Source organism: Protopterus annectens, chromosome 14.part0, assembly GCF_019279795.1.
Source record: "Protopterus annectens isolate FY-2018-M chromosome 14.part0, PAN1.0, whole genome shotgun sequence".
NCBI classification, from domain to species: domain Eukaryota; kingdom Metazoa; phylum Chordata; order Ceratodontiformes; family Protopteridae; genus Protopterus; species Protopterus annectens.
In genome coordinates this window covers 328,230,891-328,251,530 of record NC_056748.1, presented here as the reverse complement: position 1 = coordinate 328,251,530, position 20,640 = coordinate 328,230,891, and the positions used below count along the sequence as shown (strand labels likewise).

General features: G+C 42.3%; 1 protein-coding gene across 5 annotated transcripts in view; it reads right to left on the bottom strand.

Annotated features, from left to right (window-relative positions):
* ATE1 (arginyltransferase 1) overlaps positions 1–20,640 on the bottom strand; it is a 2,674,296-nt gene that overhangs the window by 140,069 nt on the left and 2,513,587 nt on the right. The window lies entirely within an intron of this gene.

The window sequence follows — 20,640 nt, the reverse complement described above, 5'->3', positions numbered from 1 at the left end:
CTTCCAAACAAAATATGGTTAATACACCTTATTATAGATCTATTTGCCTTTTTGGTAGGGTAAAAATGATGATTCAGTGCCTGGGATACTAAGTAAATGATGCCTGAGGCAGCCCAAATCAAAAATAAGTGACCATACTGGCATTTGTGGATGGAGCTCAAATGCTACAAGTATAGTAGATTTAAAAAAAAAATAAGTATTATTTCTTTTTTTAAATTAACTAGTACTCTCTGCAAGTCTTTACTCTCTTGAGGTGCTACTGCCAAGGCAGCCAGTAGGACAGTATGCATATTTTGATACTGTTAATACTGTGTGCACATGTGCTTATACACATGGGAGGGAAAAAGAAGTTATGTCCTTACCATAACGTTCCATGTGGAGTGTTCATCTCGCCTTGGTTATTACACATGGGTTCGGAGCCGATCCTCGGCTCCGTGCCGGCCGACTGCAAGCTCTGCATCGAGAAGAAGCTCGAGGACATCTAATACCCACAATCCCCCTCTGCCTTTACCTCAGATCTAGTTTGCAAGCAAACCAGGCAACAATCACGCATACATGCCAAACTATATACATAATTACCTATATACAACATACCAAAGGTATGATAGTAATACCAACACTGCAACAGCAGAAGGAGAATATTCCAGACCAGGCACCAAATCGAACGCTCTTCCTAAGGGTGGGAAGGGTGGGAGTGTAATAACCGGCGAGATGAACACTCCACATGGAACGTTATGGTAAGGACATAACTTCTTTATGTGAGAGTGTTCAATCTCGCCTTTGTTCTTACACATGGGTAGCCCCTAGCTCCATGATCCTGAGGAACTCAAGGGAGAACGTTCTTGAGCACAGTGGAACCAAAGGTTGCCCTATCCCTAGAAACCCTGTCCACTTTGTAATGAGAAATAAATGTATGTGGTTTAGCCCAAGTAGCAGCCGCAAATGATGTCTAAAGGTAGACGAGCTGCATGAGCCAAAGATGTAGAAATTGATCTGGTAGAATGTCCTCTGGGTTTTGCTGATAATGTTTGATCAGAATTTTCATAAACATAAATGATACAATCAGTTAGCCACTTAGAAAGTGTTCGTTTCGTAACTGCAAGACCCTTTCTGCTGTCAGCAAAAGCTATAAATAGCTGATCAGATTTCCTGTGATCTTTTGTTCTATCCAAATAAAATCTGAGTTGTCTATGGACGTCCAGTTTGTGCAACATATACTCTAATTTATTAGAGTGGTCTTTAAAGAAGGTGGGTAATTCAATGGACTGGTTAATATTACCAGTAGAACAAACTTTGGGAAGAAAGGATGGATTAGTGCGAGGGATACTCTGTCCGAATGAAAAATTAAATAGGGATGTTTGACCGAAGAGCCTGCAGCTCAGACACCCTGCCTAGCCGATGTAATAGCCACTAGGGATAATGTTTTCCATGACAAAAATTTCAAAGTGCAACTTCACGCTGGTTCAAAGGGTGGTAGCATCAATTTAGAGAGCAGTAAATTTAAATTCCACGGTGATGTCGGGCTTCTGACTGGTGGTCTGATATGAAAAGAACCTTTTAAAAGGCTTTACAGAGTCTGTGAGCCATAATAGGCGCACCACATTCTTCTATATGATAGCTAGAAATGGCAGCTAACTGTACTCTCAAGGTAGCCGGAGTAGCTCCTTCCTGAAATAATTCCGTTAGAAATTCTAAGACCTTATTCAACGGAGCTGTAACAGGGTCCAACTGATGTGACTCGCCCAAAAGACAAAACGTTTCCATTTACTAGTATAAGTCTTTATGGTAGAAACTTTATGAGAAGCTACCAATATATCCTGAACCAAGTAAGGGAATTGACCTGGCTAAAAGGCGGAGCAGCCAAGCTGCCAGATGGAGAGATTCCAGGGATGGGTGAGGAACTCCTGACGAGTGAGTCAGTAGATCTGGCTCTGGGTCCAGCATCCAAGGTCCCCGAACGCGGTGCTGCAAGAGAAAGGGGAACCAAATTTGACGAGGCCAGAACGGAGCAATGAGAATTATAGTCCTCTGAAGGTTGTTTGCTTTCTGCAGAAACTTTGCAATCAGGGGAAATGGAGGAAAGGCATAAAGGAGACCGGGGCCAATCGTGCACCAGCGTCCCTGGGACTTCTGGAGGTAATAGGGCAAAGTAGCTCCTGCATTTGGCGTTCATTGGAGACGCAAACAGATCGCAGGTAGGCTGGCCCCATTTGCGAAAAATCTGTTCCGCAACTGACTGTTTGAGGGACCACTCGTGAGGCAATAATATTGTTCTGCTCAGCCTGTCGGCTATGACGCTGGATGACCCCGGGATGTGCGTTGCGATCAGAAAGCGACCGTGGACTCTGCCCATTGCCAAATTCTCATGGCCTCTCTGCATAGTTGGTAGGACCTGGTTCCCCCTTGCTTGTTTATGTACCAGACTACGGACATGTTGTCTGTCTGAACTGCAATGGTCCCTGGAGGAAGAAGGGAAGCAAAGTGTTGCAACGCCAAAAACACTGCCCTCAACTCCAGAACATTGATGTGCAGATTGTACTCTAGATTGGTCCATTCGCCTTGGACTGTCTGTCCCTGAAAGATGCCCCCACCCTATCAGGGAAGCGTCCGTGGTTATCGCCGCTGACGGTGTGGGTAGCACAAATGGTCTTCCGCGGATAGGTTGCAAGTCTGTAACCACCACATTAGGTGTGATTTGCATGTTTTCGTTATCAGAATTTCGTGAGTCAGTGGAAGATGTTGGAATGACCATTGTGCAAATAGAAGCCATTGTAGCACTCTCATGTGCAGTCTTCCCAGTGGTATTGCTATGAGAGAAGCTGCCATGAGACCCAAAACTTTCAGAACAATTTTGCTGGGGATTTTCTGGACGACAGCAGAAGGGAAATGTTGAACTGAAGTGCTAATATTCTTTCTGTCGGAAGTTTTAGAATTAACTGACGCCAGATCCAATTCGCTCCTATAAATAAGATATGCTGTGATGGCTGTAGCAAAGATTTTTCAAATTTACTGAAATGCCAAGGTGTGTACAAAGTTGTAGGGAGTAATCCCTGGCTTGAATCAGTTGACGCCTGGTGGTGGCAGACAGGAGCCAGTCGTCCAGATACGGAAACACCTGGAATCCTAGGCGCCTCAGATGAGACGCTACCACTGCCATGCATTTGGTGAAGACCCTGGGGCTGTGGTCAGGCCAAAGGGCAGGGCTCGAAACTGATAGTGACTGGCTCCCAGCCGAAGCGCAAATGATCTCTGGACGCCCTGGCCATCTTGATGTGGTAGTATGCATCCTTCAGATCTATTGAGCACATCCAGTCGTCCTTCCGTAAGAATGGAAGGATCGATTGAAGCGTGACCATTCGGAACTTTTCCTTCTTGACAAAGGTGTTGAGATGACTTAGGTCCAGAATTGGCCTCCAGTCCCCTGTTTTCTTTGGAACTAAAAAGAACCTTGAGTAAGTTCCGAATCCTATATGGTCCGCTGGGACTGGTTGGATGACTCTTTCTTAGCAGCTTTGAAATTTCTGTAGCTGCTGGTTCTCGCAGATGGGGTGGTACATCTGGGATTTTTCTTTGGAATGGGGTGGATAGAAATGGGATTTTGTAACCTCTGGTAACAACGCTTTTACCCAATTGTCTGAAGAAAGGTTTTGCCAGGCCTGAGGGTATAAAGCTAGCGACCCCGACTGCCTCCAGAGCAGGACAGTCGGGCCTCCTCTCAGGAGTGCTGAAAAGGTTTGCCAGGGAGGTTATCCCTGTCACCTTGGTTTTGGACCCCTCTGCCACCAGGGCGGCGTCTTCCACCTCTGCCCCCTCTGCCTCTAGAGGGGCATCACCCTGTGTGTCTGGAAAAGATCTTTGGGGTTTTCGAACCACATTTTCCCACCACGCTGCCCTTTGGGGCACGGTCTGGAAGGGTGGAAAACGGACTCCGACAGCAGACAGAGTCTTTCCCTCCTGTTCACACCGGTAAGGGTCTCCTTTACTTTAGGGCCAAAAGTGTGGCTCCATCAAATGGGGCGTTAGTAAAGGAAGACTTGAAGGCTTCCAAGCGAACATAAGCGCATCCAGGATTGCCTACGAAGAGCAATCGCTGAAGCCGCTGCCCTACTCGATCCTTCGGCTGCATAGGATATCAGCCTCATGGACGAGTTCACAATAGACGAAGGGTGTTGAGCTGCGCTGTAACTTTTTCGAGACAGCAGCATCTGTTGCACCCTGGAGGGTATCTCCCAACTCTTTGACTAGATCCCTCTGTAAACGAGTAAAATGGGTCAAATAGTTCAGGGAACGCATAGAGAAAGCCGCTGAACTGAAAATGCGCTTCCCATATCTGTCCATGGTCCTAGAATCTTTGTTAGGCGGATGGACAGATGAGGAAGACTCGACATCTCCTTTTCGTGGCTGCTGCCACCACCATGGCCTACTGGAACTCCTTTGGTAAGGTAAGCTTTGTCCTGTGGTGCCGTGATGTACTTATTTGGCTTCCTAGGGACAGGTTCCACTGTGTCAGGGTCTCCCGCCCTTGAGCAATTAATTCCATTAACTCATCAAAGGGCGGAGTGACCCAGGAGGAGGAAGGACGGGCACCAAATGCCTTCAGCAAAACTGACTCATCCTCAGAAGGGAGGGCTTGCCAGTCACCTCTCTGCTTAAGGATCTCCAAGATGTCAGCAAAAGAGACATCCTCTGAAGGTGACTTAGGGGACCCTTCTGACTCATCTAAGTCAGTATCAGATGTTAAGGATTCTTGTGGAGAATCCAAGTGTCTCCTCTTACACAGTCTTTCCTAGGAACTTCTTCGTGGGGAGCATCCAAGAAGCCTCCGAGGAAGAGGGGCACCTCCAGGGGTGGCTGAGACACTGGTGCCCGGCTTGGACGTGGCCGTGGGTGCAGAGGAGGATAACGGTCCTTTGCGGGGAGAAGCTGTACCTGCTGATGTGGTTGTCTGGGTAGACAACACCTTCCTCATGAGGTCGAAGGCCCCCGGGTCCCGAGTCGAGGTATCTCCCGGTTCCGAAGAAATGGGCAGAATACCGAAACAGGAACCGAAGGCACCGACCCGAGGACGGAACCGAATCGATCCGTGCGAGGCTCGAGAGGAGAGTCGGAACGAAACATCGGTCCGACTCTCGGTCCCGGAACCAAGGACAGACCGGGCCCGAGACTCCGGTACCGGATCGGATGGAGTCGAGGTAAACGGTACCGACCGAAAAGGACGGTTCAGGCACCGAGGGCTCCACAATCATCAGGTCAGTTTCTTCCGGCTCAAGACAGAACAGGTCTCGGAGGAGGAACAGATGGAGATAGTGGCAGGCCTTCAAGTCTCGACATCAACTGAGAGGAGACCGAAATAAGTTTGGACAAGGCCGTATGCTCCATAAGCTTCTGCACCACACGGTCCACGCCGGTGTCGGAAAGGGCTCTAGAAGAACGAGTCGAAGGGATCGAAGACGGAGCCGACCTCAACAGAGTCGGTGGGGAGCTCCGAACGGTTCCAAGACTCGAGGCTCGAAACTGCCAATAGCTGAACACTCGGCCCAAGTCTGTGGAACCGTGATCTAACTACACTCAAGAGCTCGGAGCCGATGACTTTGGCTCCGGCGTCTTCGACTTCAAGACTTGGATGCCTGGTCTGAAGCATCCAAAGCCTCCTGGAAAGAGGGTTTCAGCAATCCTCTATCCATCAGTTTCCTCGCCTATCTGTCATGACCCTCCCACTAAAAGAGTGACAAATAGAGCAATCCTCTTGTAAGTGGAGAGGGCCAAGACAGTAGACACAGGAACTGTGGTTGTCTGTGACCGACATTTTTTGGCCACACTGACAACGTTTAAAACCAGATTTCATCTTTTCAGACATATTAACAATGAACACAGTCAAGTCCAGTAAAGAGTCCAATCCAGTAAAAAAGTCAAATCCGGGTAAAAGTCTGTTAGATAAAGCTAAAACAAGACTAACAAGTTTCTAGTCAACTAAGTCGAATCCGAAGTTTAATCCAGTAATAAAGTGCCAAAAGGCAAGATTACAAAAAATTTTAGTCACAAGTCAAGAAGGGGTAGGCCCGAAAAACTCTACTCGAAAGTTAACAAGTTAACTTGTTCAAAGTATAGAGAATTCCTGCACTCACACACCTACTCTTTAACTAAGTAACTAATTTTAAAGAACTTTTCTGAAAACAGTACAGAATAGATAAAATATCTTATCTGAACAGCCCCGAGCTAGTCTCCAGCGATGCGTACTGCAGCAGCGGCAAACTAGATCTGAGGTAAAGGCAGAGGGGGATTGTGGGTATTAGATGTCCTCGAGCTTCTTCTCGATGCAGAGCTTGCAGTCGGCCGGCACGGAGCCGAGGATCGGCTCCGAACCCATGTGTAAGAACAAAGGCGAGATTGAACACTCTCACATCAAATATTTGATATTTAAAGTCTGACATGGTGCAATATTTAAGCAAAGGAGAAAGCCAAATTAATCAATGTAAAGAAAGTGGCCCCAAAGATATTTGAAGAGAAATACAAGCAAAGGCATTCAGATATGGAAACTTTCACAATAAAAAATAATATCACAAAGATGGAATGTAGAAAAGAAGATTAGCAAAGTAGAAATTAAAAAAAATAAAAGTTGACGTTATGGAGTGCCTGCGAAGTGAAGGATTTAATGTAGAAAGTCTAACACAGATTACTTTACAACATGATGGAGTGAGTCCTCAAAATATGGAGAAGCAGGATAATCAGGAGACATCTGAAGAAAAAATATGGACATGAGAAAGATCAGCAGCAAAGATATTTGGAGAGAAATACAGGCAAAGGAATCTGGATATGGAAAACTTTAGAATACAAAAAATAAGAAGACAAAGAGGAAAAGTAGAAAAAGAGATTAGTAATGGAGAAGTCAAAGAAATAGAAACTGAGGTTATGGAGCACCTGCAAAGTGAAGGATTCAATACAGAAAATCTAATGCAGAAAGCATCACAAGATAGAGCAATGGACATCCAAATTAAGGAGAAACCAGTGGAACAGGAAGCAATTGGTCAGATGCCATATCAAGATATTTTGGAGCCTTCCACAGGAAACCAGTAAAAGCGTTCACTTGAAGCTAGACATCTAGAGAAGTAACAAGAAACTGTGGAAACTCTGATGCAGTCAATGCTGAGGAGTGCTAGGTCAGTGAGTTCCCTTATGACACAGCAATGGATGGCACACGATGAAATTGAAGAGAAGGTGCCACAGGAAGACGCTATAGAACTTTCTATAGAATGCCCACAGGAAATGGAAAACAAGGGATGTGCCCTAAGTTTGGAAGAAAATGTGCTATGAGTTGCTTGATTTAATAGCCATAGACAGATATATTAAGATCAACGAAAGAAACAAATTGCAGAAGGTCAAAAAAACCCAGAAAGTCAGAAGTCTGATAAAACAAATGAACACAGTAATTAGGACTGTCCATAGAGATCCATGCGATATAACAGAAGCAAACAGGATATATTATTGTGCAGCTAAATTAATAACTGATAAAGTTCTACCACAAGAACACAGTGTAGTAAGGGAAAGAAGGGGAGAAATTGAATACCATCATAGAAGTATCGAACAGAGAAAACTATAAAGCAATTAAGATAAGAAGTGTCACTGTTGGAATACCATAGAAATAGATCAACAAAAATATTAAGATAGATAGATGTGATAAAAGCAATGCGCAGTATTAGAACAGACCAGGATCTCTCATGCACTATCGCAAACAGCAAACTAAAAATTTCAGCACAGGCAGAAAAACTTAGAAGATACACAGATAAGTATAAAGGAAATTACAAAATAAGCAATTTATTAATGACCCAAAAAGGTTGTATACAGAAGTGGGAAACAAGGTAAAAGGAATTGAAAGACCACCAAAAACAACTAGAAACAGATGCATTTGGGGTAAGTGTCTACGAAGATCCTGTAGAACACAACAAAGATGTGAAATGGATAAAAGAAGTTAAAGAAAGAATAAGAAGTTTAAAGGTACAGAATATGAAATGGGATGAAGTAACAGCCAGAGAGACTGAAACAAAGTTAAGAAAAGCCTCTAACAGGAAAACCCCAGTGCCAGATGCAGTATCTAACTTTTGATTAAAAGTATTCACATCTTTGCATGAAGATTTAGCCATGAGTAAGAACTATTTATATGCGCACCCCAAACAGACACCAACCTGGCTAACAACAGGTAAAACAATGCTCCTACTTATGAGTGAACCTGCAAGTTATCCCCAAAATGACAGACCAATAACTTGCCTTCTGACGATGTATAAACTATACATGGGAATTGATGCCGACAGAGTTTATAGTCGTTTAGAAGAAAACTCAATTATGGCAGTAGAACAAAAGGGCAATAAAAGAAAGTTGTATGGAACAAAGGATCATTTGCTGTTAAAGTCATAGTGGAGAACTGTAAAAAGGGGAAGAATCTAAGTATGGCACAGATGACTACAAAAAAGCATTTGATAGTATCCCACATTCATGGATAAAAGAGTGCATAAAAATGTATAAGATACCCCCCTACACTGATTGACTACATTACAGCGACCATGAAACAGTGATAGACCACTCTGCAATTAAGCCATGATAAAGGACAAATTATTATCCCAGGGATAAAAATTCAAAGGGGAATATTCCAGGGTGACTCCCTGTTACCGCTGCTATTCTGCCTTGCCCTTAACTCATTAAGCTGTCTATTTAACAGCTTAGGCCATGGCTATAATTTGGTTCCTAGAAAACAATAAAATGTAAAGACTTATCTTCTCTTTGTTGATGATTTAAAATTGTGTAGTTAATAAGATGAGGAACTGAAAGCACAGCTGCAGGTTGTCAAAACTTTTCCAGATGACATTAGAATGTCATTTGGCCTTGGTAAATGTGCAAATGCAACCTTTAAAGCAGGAAAACATCAGTTTGGGACAAGAATGTGATATAAAAGAACTTGAGCAAGAGGGAGTATATAAATATTTGGGAAATGATGAAGGATCAACAATAAAACATGAACAAATGCAAATAAAACTTAGTAAGGAATATTTTAGAAGACGTAAATTAATCCTGAAAACAGCATTGACATCTAGGAACAAAAATCAAGCTATAAACCAATTTGCTCTTCCTGTACTAACTTACAGTTTTGGAGTGATTGACTAGCCTCAAAACATGTTAGATAGATTTGGTAGGAAAACAAGGAGGATGCGTCATTCTCACCAAATGATTTATAAAAATGAGTGCATAGCAAGATTACATATTCCCCGTTCCAAAGGAGGGATGGGCCTCCTTGAAAATGGATTACATGTATAGATATGCAATCATGGGACTCGACACATATCTGCAGGCCTCACAAGACCCAATCATAGTGAAAGTTTTAAAGCATGAAGAGAATAAATCAAGACAACTTCCCTGCTTAGTCTAGCAGAAGCATATCAGTGTCAAGCAGGAATGGAAATCAAACCACAAGTAGATAAAAATCAGTCAGCAATTGAATGTGCCAAAAAACAGAAGGCAAGAAATGTGGAACATGCATAAATATAGTTGCAAGTACAGAAAACTTGTGGAAGAACCTCATGTTGATCAGGAATGGTTAAGGAGAGATGAATTCAAACCAACAGATGAAAGGTTAATATTGGCGACACAAGAGAGTGGACTATGTACATGTTGGTTTCCAAAGTCCATTGAACACGTGGGATAAACAGACAAATGCAGGTTTTGTAGAACAGAAATGGAAACAATTGCACACCTCATTGTTCATTGTGACATACAGGCAGGAGGACTTTATACTGAAAGGCATAATAATGTGGCATGACTGCTGCACTGGGGATTGTGCAAACATTATGGTATTGAAGTGGCTGAAAAACACTGGAAACATGAGCCACAAAGCATCACAGAAAATGATGAAGTCTGCATTACATGGGATCACCCACTACCAACAGTTCAAAAGATAGATGCTAGAAAACCTGATTAGTGGTCCATGAAAAGAAGAAAAAAGTAGCATTGATAATTGAAATTGCCACACCCACTGACTACACTGTCTTGCATAGAGAGAGACACAAAGTCATAAAATATCAAGATTTGCAGGCAAAAATGAGAGCAATGTGGAAGAAAGAAACCTATACAGTTCCACTAGTAGTAGGAGCAATGAGTCTTATAAAAAAAGAGTCTACAGTCATATTTACATGTGTTACCAATACATGCAACTCCATACGTATTGCAGAAGGGGTCATTACTGGGCACACTGTGGTGCTGCAAAGAGCACTTCTGGCTGATATCAAAGATTGAAACATTACTAATTTCATGAACTTTAACTGTACTTTGTCTTAGGAATTGGGTACATTCCCATCATGGTATTAGAAACCCAAAAGACTTAGAGAAATTAAAAAAAGGGGGTTGCAGTAAGTTGCACTGTATGTGTATGACATCAGCAAACTGAAATATACTACTGTGTCCATTAATTTACGCATTCATTCATGTGATTATAATCAGGCTTTTGAAATGCACATAAAATGACTATATTTGGTGGATATATGGGTGTGTTAGTGCAAAGGGATGTTACCCTGTAAGTGTCTGACACAAGTGAGCTGAAAATACATTACTATAGTCATTATTTATGTATTTATTCATTTATTTGATCAGAAATAGACATATAAAGTACACACAGTGAATAAAATACCTGATGGGAGCAACTGAGTGTGAGAACGCTTGCACGTGTATGCAGGAAGGATGTATACAGTTGTAAGTTGTACTGCATGCCTGACAGCAACACACTAAAATACATTAATGTAGCCAGGATTTATGCATCTATTCATTCATTTAATCACAATCAGACATCTAAAGCGTAAGATGGTCAATAAAGTGCCTGTAAATAAAAATCTGAATATGAAACTTACTGAGATTTGCTGTCATTTGATCAGAGTTAACCAATTAATTCTGATCGTGCTGTTTTATAATCACACGTGCAACACTACTTCTGTGGTCTGCCTTGTCCCTTTCAAGCCAATACTGCTTGAATGGCAGACCATACACAGTGTGTTTGCTCCCCTTTAACTTAAATATGGTACTGAATTTGCAAATATGTGCTACAGTTAAGCACATTAAATGAGAAAAATGTATTTCAGCTGAGCTGGAAATGCAAAGAAAGCTGCTTTTTTGCTGTTTTTTATTCTCAGTCCTAGACATGTAGTATCCACACTGCCAGCAGTCAGGAATGTGGCATCTAATTAAATAACTGCTAGTAGGCATCTATGAGTTAAGCATTCATTGATCTGGCTTATAGCAAACCTCCTGGGTGACAATTTCAGCTCCAACTTTACTCCTCTTGCCCTCTCAACTTTCCCTCAGGAAATATCATCAAATATATCTCCCCCTACTATCAGTAGGGAACAGATCCTTAATGCTCTATGACCAAGAACACTGCATCAATGGGCCCAGACAATATCCCAGGATGCCTTCTAAATAACATGAAACATGACCTATCAGGGCCTCTGGAATTACTATTTAACTGTAGCCTCCAAACAGGCTTCATGCCTCATGAATGGAGAAAGGCAACAGTCATCCCTCTGCACAAAGGTGGGCCATCTACAGACTCTGGAAACTACAGACCCATAAGTCTCACTAGTCTTATATGTAAAGCCATGAAAAGAATCATCATGGAGATGATCAATAGAGATACAGTAAACCTCCAGACACCGGACCCAACCCAGTTTGGTTTTGTCAAGGGCATATCATGCCTACTCAACCTGGTGGACTTCTTTGAGAAGGTCACCAAAGCAATGGATGAGGGCAAAATCATTCACACTGCCTACCTTGACCTGACCAAGGCATTTGACACAATACCCCACTCGGGCATTGTTGACAAACTCAAGAGGTTAGGTACAAATGCGTATGTCACCCGGTGGATAGCCAACTGGCTCACAGACAGGACCCAAGAAGTTAGAATTGGGGAATTCACCTCTACAGAGAGGCCAGTCACAAGTGAAGCCCCTCAGAGATCAGTCCTTGGACCGCTCCATTTTGGCATTTACTTCTCAAAGTCAAGGCCAATGTCAGTGGTCTCTGGCTGACAAAATTTGCAGATGACTGCAAATTAGGAGCTGTCATTCAGTCTCACACTGACACAAATGCTCTCCAGCAGGGGCTGACACAAACAAATAATTGGTGTCAGAGCCATGGACTAAAAGTACATGCCAAGAAATGCATAATAGTATCCTTTGGGAAGTCATCCATCCCTGGTAACTATCATATTGACAACACATCCCTTTGAATTGACCTAGTAGTCAGGGACTTAGGGACACACACAGATAGTAATCTAGCCTTTGACCATCATGTGTCTACAGTAGTGAGGAAATCATTCTATGTTGCGCAACTTAGTAAGTAACAAGTAAGTGGCACAACCCACACATGGAATATATGTTGCTGTAGGGCTTGAGTATAAGATTTATATGGCACTGCATGGGTACTTGACTCTTACAGCACATCTCCTGACTGATGCATATGCATCGAAATGGGACATGTTCACAGGGTTACTATTAATGGCATGTATTTCACTTTGTTTTGCAGTTTTATTTGCGACAATGCTCTTTAGTGAGGTGCCACAAAGTGACCACATCACAGAGTGAATAACAGAATACCAGGCAGAACAAATGACTACACACACATGAGCATCCCCCATCCACTGCAGTACGATCTTTTCTTTCAACCCCAGGCCACCGACACCCGACATGCTTCCTCTACCCAGGATAAGCATGCCCATCTTTCTTTGCTTGTACCATGAACTTCTAATCAAACTTAGGTTACCTGGGCCACAGCCATAACGTTACCCCTCTATGCCACTGGCGAAGGATGCCTTTATCTCATTTAGTTACACATTATGTATACACTTTAGTCAGGATATTTGTCTTGATGTACTGTAACAATGAAAAATATGATTTTTCTACAATATGCTTTGTTACATTGTACCATACATGCAGTGCATGACACTACCAAACTTGGTCACTTCTGGACTACTGAAACATAACATGGGTTCAGCTGTGCAGGGTGATGTGTTTTGATTAATATCCCTCTTGTCCATGCAGAGAGTTTACATTGTACATTCATGAGGAATTTCACATTTATATGATATTCCTGGGGAATGTAGTCTATCCTTTTTTTGCACTATTGTGTTGTACAGCATCTAGTACTGTCTGTTTTTAGAACAGATAGATAGTGTTGTCTACATGGGTTTGAATGCCAGGCAGTAACCAATGGCCTTATAACATTTGCTCAGTGTGCTCGTCTGCTGTGGGATGTAAAACACCATACACTGTCATATTGCAAACTTTCTCTGTCTCATCTGCACTGGGTCCTGCATTTTCCAGATCACATTTCAGTCTGTTAGCATGCATCTGTTTTATGCTTCTTTTTTGTGATTTTTTTTTTGTCAAATACTGCTGTCTATAAAACACCCACAAACTCCTTTTGTGATGTTATAGTCACAGAGTCTAACTGGATAAATAACATAGTACAGAATGACAGACTTAAACAGAGACAACATGGCAAGTAGAGTGTTCAGATATTCAGTGCTTGCGACTGTACACAAACTTTCTGCACATAGGCTGCTGATCAGCTCATAAACTGGTGCAGCAATTAAATGCAACAAAGTTATGATAGGCAATCATAAAGTATTATTATTAAAGCTAAGATAAACTTTGCTCATCAGTTTATCAACTGGAGAAAAAAATGAAGGATTAATTATTTACACAGTCCTGATTTCCAGATATCTGTCCCAAAGGCTACAAGAACATGAAAAAGACACAAGTCCAAATCAAATTTAAGTTCTTTTGCACATCTGTTGATAATAATGTTTCCAAAAACCCATTTAAAGACACAGTGTAAAATTAAAAGGAAATGGTTAAAAATGGCATTTAACAAATTTCAGTCAGCTAAAACAAAACCTCAATGACAAAACATTTGAAAATATTTAGCCAAAAAACATACTACTTTACGCAGTCACTACACTACAGTCTCTTCCTCTCTTTCTCTCGCACACGATCCCCAACAAGCACCACATATACAATATAGAATATGTTGAACTTTCTTTGAAACTAGTCAGCAATGAAGTGAACACATTTTGTGTGAAATATTTCAGCTGGCAGCATTGTTTTCTGGAAATCTAGATATACCTTAAAGCAACGAACTAAGAATTGGCGTGTTTTCTCAGAGCTGCAGTGAGTTAGGCCTTCTGCTTGTGCTCTGCTGTTTTCCAAAAACCTGCTGTGAGACTGCAAAAGATAAGTGCCTATTTTCAATAGTTTTCTGTACTTCTGATTAACAATATTTGCTGCATATCTGTTAAAACTGTGTAACTGTTTTTAGGCTTAGTGAAGTGAATCCTTATGTCTGTTCAGATCTTGGTGTCATTTTTATTTCTCTGCTTGTTCATTCATTTTACTTGTTGCTGCACTTGAAAACAATTAGCACAGAGCTGAATCTAGTACTGTTTCTGACCTTTGGAGCTTGCAGTACAGTTATCTTTTGTCTAGAGAGGTCTAGCTGTTGCTTCGTGGGAGGGGATTTCAGTTTCATCTTATGTGGCTAGAGTTACTGCTACAGGACTCTGTTTAGGGTATTTTTGACTTGATAATTTGAACTTTGGCTGGTTCCTGTTTCTCTGCCTCACATAACCAATGTTTAAATCAGTTTGTGCTTGTTTGCTGAAAACTGCAGTGAGAGTTAGGCCTTCTGCCCTTGCTCTGCTGTTTTCCAAAAATCTGCTGTGAGACTACATAAGATAAGTGCTTATTTTCAACTGTTTTCTGCACTTCTGAGTAACTAAAACAATATTTGCTGCATATCTGTTTAAACTGTGCAACTGTTTTTTAGGCTTAGTGAACTGAATCCTTACCTCTGTTCTGATCTTGTATCCCTACCCACCAATTATTGTGGTCTTAAAGCTTGGTGCAGTTTGAGTTCCCCGCCTCTACTATAAATCTGATATTGGCCACTCCTCCCAGTCCCACTGCATCAGCTCATTCCAGCGAGTACAGTGAGATTGGCTGTGAAGGCCCACCCATTGCATAAACTCATTTTACTGATTACAGTGTGTGATCAGTTGTGAAGGCCCACCCTTTTAGCTTCTTGCGCTTGAATTATCTTCTGTTTTATCACTTTCTACTTAAAAAAAAAAAAAATATATATGGGTCCCCTTCAGAAGGTCGAACTTTTAAAAGCTCGACTTTCATATGGCTGAGACCATATGATTGAACTTTTAAAAGTTCGAACGGTCTGAATTGGGATCTCCATAGAGAGAGGAATGGGAAGATTTCCCTTTACCGCAATGTAGTGTGATCTCGGAGTTGGTATATTTAAACAGTGGGGGGGAGGGCAGGGGGGCTTGCCCCCCTGCTAGCACCGTTTATTTTTTTTCACATTTTCGAACATTCAAATGTTCGATCACATGGTCTTGGCCATATGAAAGTTGAACAATTCAGGTGTTCGATTATGTGAAGTAGACCTATGTATATTTTATATATATATATATATATATATATATATATATATATATATATATGTATATATTTTGTGCGTCTTCCTACTTCATTTTGCTGCTTGTGCTTAGGTGTTCAACTGCATACAGTTTGCCGCATTTGTTGCTGCTTGTTGGTAGCCTGACTAAACTGATGATAGTATTCTACTGAGCTTCTGCTTTATTTGAGCTGTTTTTTACTTTTGGGATTGTGTGCTAATTTATCATATTTGCACTGTTTTAAAGCAATTTACTGGTTAACTGCATTTCATTACTGTTTAACTGTATCTCACTGTAATTTACTGCAATTCATTACTTTTAACTGCATTTTATTACTGTTTAACTGTATTTTTCCATACTGTGGGTTTTGTTTATGTCTGTAAGTGGTTAAAATGTGCTTTTTTGTGAGTTTTACTGTGATCTTAACCATTAAATTGAGTAACATAGTCTTGATGCAGGTTTGCTGCATCCAGAGCTGTTTGTTTTTGCCTTTTGTGTTTCTGGCAGCCATCTTGTGTTGGTAGGGGCCTATCTTCTCTGCTAATGAGAGTAGCAGGGCTGCCTGGACCTTGTCTGGCACAAGCTGATTGGTAAAAAAAGCAGGGCCTAGCATGATTGGCTAGATTTCTGTGTTACTAGAATCTTCTAGTTTTTGTGGTACTTAAAACCCAGCATTTGAGCTGGTTTGGGCTTGTTTGCACGTCATGCACCATAGTTGGACTGCTTTTAACCTATTGCAAGGCATTCTCGCTACAAATTTTTCCTTGGCACTTGTGTGATTACCTAGTAGTACTCCTCTTAGACCTTCCACCCTTTACTTCCTCAGCTCTCTCTGGCCTCTCTCCTTCAGATTCTGACATATATGGATGGACAATTTCCTACTGTTTCTCCTGCCAGTCTCGTTGAAATGAGCATCCTGAGACAGTGCAGCATCTGCCTCATGTACATGGACAACCCGCTACTGCTACCAACTAGGAATACAATTTGTGAAAGATGCATTTACATTAAGAACCTAGAGTCCATGCTCTCTCCTTCACAAGCCAGTATATCTGGCACTGAGAAGGTTGTCAACACAACCACCACCCACACCAATACAAAACACACCCACATATGTGGAGGTCCTCAACAAAAACATACCAAAACAAAATAGACCTCTGAGGCAAAAACACATGCAAACTCCACTGCACACCATACCACACACAGTCCACATACCTGTCTCTCACAGCCACTAAGGCCTAAACATGAACCCAACATATTAGACTCCATTGTGAGACACACAGATGTGCCCCTCACCAAGTTGAATAAGGAGAAAGTCACAGTTAATTGTTTGTCAGGTGCCAGAATCCACCATATCACCCATGCATTCAAGTCTCTCATCAACAGGCACTGTTATGACTCTGTCATAGTCCGTGTTGGTGTGAATGACTTGAGACATACCTTTCTGGACTATATGAACAGAGACATGATAAAGCTAGCTGAATATGTGTCCCAGGCAGGTATGTTCCTAGCCTTAAGCAGCATTCTACAGTCACCCAGAATGATGCCTCAATACAAACAGAAAATGTTTAACTTTAACAATTGGCTTAGTTTTGGTGTCATTCCAAGGGGATCCAGTACCTGACAGCCTGGGAACACATGATCGATAGACCACAATGCTTTGCCAGAGATAGCCTGCATCTGTCTCCCTTGGGCTTCAGGCTTCTGGCAAAGGCTCTTGACTCTCACATAGTGCCTTTTTTAGGCAATGCCATGAGGTCAAAACTACCAACATGAAAACTTTATCAAAATGCACATTAAAGGTCATGCTGCTATATGCTATGAGTCTAAACATGAAACTACACTCATTGCAAGTATTCTTAATCCTGGAAGATGCCGACATTTGTGCAGTCACAGAAACCTGGATGAAAGCTGCGGAGAGCACTCCAGCCATACCAGGTTACTCATCCTATCACACATTCAGACCACAAATCCTGGCCAGCAAAGCAAAAGGAGGTCGAGTTGCAATATATATTAAAGACATATATACCTCCAAGATGGTCAAACAGTATGACACACAGGAGACACTCCAGGTGCAGTTAAGTGTTGACAAAACCCCTATTCAAATCATAGCTAGCTACATACCCCCAACTTTGATTCAAAATGTCAACTCCACCTATCTGGATCTCTTCGAATCTATCAAGATTCAACCCTTTGCCCTGATCTTGGGTGACTTTAATTATCCAACCAGAGACTGGAAGAGCTACTCATGCCAAAACACAAATGCCCAGCGATTCCTTGATTTCATCAATGCAAACGCCTTGGACCAGTTGGTCAACACCCCCACAAGAGGTGATAATATCTTGGACTTGGTATTAATCAACATGAGTAACCAATGCAGCATCCGTACAGTGTCATCTTCCCTAGTGAGATCTGACCACAAAGCGGTCACTTTCGAAGTCAACATCTCCCCCGACCCCTGACCCCCCCAGCTGGGATCAAATAAAAAAACTTCTCCAAAACTGATTACTGCTTCCTGAGGGAAGGTATAAACAGCTTCACAGCCCCTTCCCCCTCCACAGGAACTGGCACATACGTCCAAACCTAAATCAAAGTACTATACGAGCATTTATATAACTGCATGCAATAAGGTATACCCGACAGGACAACATCCTCCTCCTCAAGGAAGAGTAAACCTGTCTGGTGGATACCTGCAATAAGTAAACTCTATAATAAAGGGAAATAATATGCTGTCCAGAACCAAGCAGGAGCAGCTGCCTAACTGGAAGCAATCTCTCCTTAGCCTAAACAAGCAAATAAGAGCACTAGTGAAATCCTTCAAAGCAAACTTCGAGTCCAAATTGGCCACAACTACTAATGCCAATCATAAGGCCTTCTTCACATATGTCTGCAATTTCAAAGGAAGCACTCATATCGGCTCAGAACTGGTGCTCAAGGATGCTACATACACAAACGCCATAGATATAGCCAGCCTGTTGGCAGACTTGATCAGTGAAAACCTCACCCCTCTGTCCCCCCTATCAGGATATCCCCAGCACCTGCCCCCCTCCCCTTATCTCTAGGGTGCAAGTCATCACTGCCCTCTCAGAGGCAACAAATACAGCCTACATGGGCGATAACATCCCAGGCTGCATCCTACATGAACTCAGGCAGGAAATTGCAGCACCATTATACACCCTATTCAACCAAAGCCTGAGTACCAGCTTCGTCCCAGCCAAGTGGAGGAAACCACTGTTATCCCTTTGCATAAACTTGGAGCGTCCACCGATCCAGGAAATTACAGACCCATCAGCCTAACTAGCCTGATCTGCAAGGCCATGGAATGGATTATCATGGACCTCATTAACAAGGACATTGGCAATCTCCTAACACTCAATCCCACACAGTCTACTTTCATCAAGGGGAGGTCATGCCTATTAAATTTGGTCGACTTCTTTGATACAGTCACCAAAGCCATGGATGATGGCAAGACAGTGCACATCACCTAACTTGGCCTGGCCAAAACTTCCCCATTCAGGTATAATAGATAAACTCTCTCAACTAGGCATCAATCCGTATGTTACTAGATGGGAAGCAGACTGGCTCACTGATAGAACCCACCTAGTCAAAATAGGGGAAGCCACCTCAAGCAGTACACTCATAATAAGTGGTTTATCCCAGGGATTGGTCTTGTGGCCTCTGTTGTTTGGGATATACTTTTCTGAGGTGCAGGACAAAACCAGTGAGCTATGGCTGACCAAGTTTACAAATGACTGCAAGCTGGGCGCTGTCATCAGTTCCCATAGTGATTTGGACATCTTCCAAGAGGGTCTCACCCAAACAAATGACTGTTGCCATAAACATGGCCTCAAACTGAATGCCAAAAAATACATTATCATCCCCTTTTGGGGAGAGTGACGTCCCCAAAAATGATCACATTATAATAACAAGGTCCTAAGCATGCAATCAGTCATGAGGGACTTTTGATCACCATATTGCCTCCATTGTACAGAAAGCTTTCTATATGGCCCACCTCATTAGTAAAAGTATCTCATCCAGGGACAAGGAGGTCATAACATCCCTGTATTCTTCCTGAACAAGACCCATTATTGTGTACAATGCCCCTTTTAGCATGTAAATCACAAAGCACATGCAGCAGCTGGAGAGACAACAGATGTTCCTCACCAGGAGAATCCAGGGCCTCAAACATCTACTCTACACAGATAGGCTAAAAGCCCTGTCCCTCTACTCAGCCTCCTACAGACTCCTCAGAGGTGACCTCTGTCTGGCATACAAAGCAATCTCAGACCCCGCATTGATGGGACTGCTGCATATCCACAACTCAAGCTCCACTCGAGTAACCCGCACGGATGACCTCAACCTGGTCTGTGACATCAATAAGACTTGTTGGCGGAACAGATTTGTGTCCCAGAGACTCCCCCTTCTGTGGAAGAGACTCCCTCTCCATGTCAAGCAGAGTACCACATTAACCCTTTTTAAGCACAACCTGGATAACTGGATGGGGAACAGAAAATATACCCTGGGATTCCACCTATGTCCCTGCTGGACAGGGGCATCGGGTGCTGACTTGTCGGAACATGGGCTAAATTCTTGGCTAGGCTTGTAACGGCCTCAGGGCCTATAGCCTAGTAACTTCTTATGATCCTATAAGCCTGTAACACACATTGGAGCATATGATCCTTAATTTAAAGGTCCGAAACTGCATTTTCTTGAAAATGCCCTTAATCAAATAGAGCCTAATTTAAGGTGCTGTGCCTTTGGAGATGGAATATTAAGGACAGTGTGTATGGAAGCATTAGCCTCCTGACTAAAGGTAGTTGAGCTTGCTTTCTTCTTCTTAAGAGTCACATGTTTTAATTTCTCAGGAACGCACAGTTTCAGCCTTTCGATTTCAAGATTTTGGGAACCACCACTTTAGTTTTCAGTTTTACTAAATGTTGCCAAGAAAACAGTTTGCTCAATGGAAATTCCAAAATTGGGTAACTGACTCAAACTAGAACTCAAGTGAAAAGTAAACCAGGATATTAATAGTACCTTATTGAAAAATCTTAGAAAATAAGGAATGATGGCAACACTGTAGCTCAGGAGATTACCAGATCATAGAAGCACACATTAAGCTCGTCTCTGGCACTTTGAAGTTTGCC